This window comes from Frankliniella occidentalis, unplaced genomic scaffold, assembly GCF_000697945.3.
Source record: "Frankliniella occidentalis isolate FOCC.00 unplaced genomic scaffold, Focc_3.1 Scaffold39, whole genome shotgun sequence".
Taxonomy (NCBI): Eukaryota; Metazoa; Arthropoda; class Insecta; order Thysanoptera; family Thripidae; genus Frankliniella; species Frankliniella occidentalis.
In genome coordinates, this window is record NW_026267169.1 from 2,193,358 (window position 1) to 2,194,711 (window position 1,354).

General features: G+C 60.3%; 1 protein-coding gene across 1 annotated transcript in view; it reads left to right on the forward strand.

Annotated features, from left to right (window-relative positions):
* Window positions 1-1,354, forward strand: part of LOC113202606 (oxidative stress-induced growth inhibitor 2) — a gene marked incomplete in the record, with an annotated part of 39,474 nt that overhangs the window by 14,718 nt on the left and 23,402 nt on the right.

The window sequence follows — 1,354 nt, forward strand, 5'->3', positions numbered from 1 at the left end:
CCTACCCCACCCCACCTAAACAAACACTCCACCCCCACTCTCACCGCCACGCCACTCACACCTGCGCCACCTGTCTGTTTTTCGCGACATTTGACATTTGTCCACGACCTGTCTTTGTACCATTCTTTGAAGAATGACACATTAATTTTTTTTCACGTGTCAGGTACTCTTTTCTTTTTTTTTATTTTGTGTGCGGTGATGCTTCGCCGTCGCCACTTCCTGCCAACGCCGCGCTCTTATGCACCCCTGCCGCTGCGCGCGCTCTCTCTCTCTCTCTCTCTCTCTCTCTCTTTTTTGCGCCGGACCTGGCCCAGCAGCTAAAGGCCCACGCGCCTCATAGTATCCGCAGCGCGGGACGCCGCCAGTTTTACTTTGCATACAGTCGGAATTGGCTGTATGACAATCTTGCCGGTCTTTGAATGACCTCTCTCCCTCTCTCTCGCTCCCTCCTCGTCTAGCCGCCGCCGCGGCTGCCTCTGCTCTGATGACGACTCTCTGAGAAAGTCCCTCTCTTGCTCCTTTAGCTCTCGCAGTGTGGCAGGGTGTGTGGCGCTCTGCCAGAACAGGGAAGGGAAATGGTCCGAGGGATGAGGCAGCAGGGGGAGCGGAGCAGAGCAGAGCAGGGCACCAGGACCAGGCGCCAGGCCCGCGGCCTGACGGCCAGACGTCACGGGGAACACGGCGTGGCATTAGCCGGCCGAACTCGAGGCGCTGCTGCCGTAGACTTACGTACCGGACCGGCCAGTCCCGTGTCGAACAGTGCGGGGCCGATGCGCCGATGCCATCACTCACACATACGGCTGATGCCGCTGCGATTTGCCGCGATGTCGACGAGAAATGCGAAATAAGCACGCCGATAGTCGGGCCGTCGACTGCACATCACATATCGCCCATATCGATTTGAGCTGGCGTTATAGCAGAGCTGGGCGCGATGGGCCGACTGGGGTGTGGGAGATCGCCTCGATTCGAATTCGATATCCCGCTGAGGCAGCTGTGACGCCGCCGCACGATGTAAAGTTCTCGAATCTCCTCTGTATCGCGGCGCCCGTCGTAGAGCTGCAGCTGGGGAGGACGCGTTGTTGTTTCCCAGGACGACCCCCCACCCTTTGGCTCTCGTTTGTAGCTTCAGCTCCTTGGAGAGAGACGTTCAGCAGTACTCCCCTCTTCGTCACGCAGCTGCAGCCGCCGTGAGGACGTCGTCCGTCACGTGTCGGGGCTATGCGAGGCTAAGGCGCTCGTAATTAGAGGATCGCCGCCTCGGAATGCCTTCCTTCGGCCTCCGGCGCCGCCTCGATTGCCGCCGGTCCCTGCTGCCACCCCGCCGCACCTCGCCCAGCCCCATCCTACCCCGCCC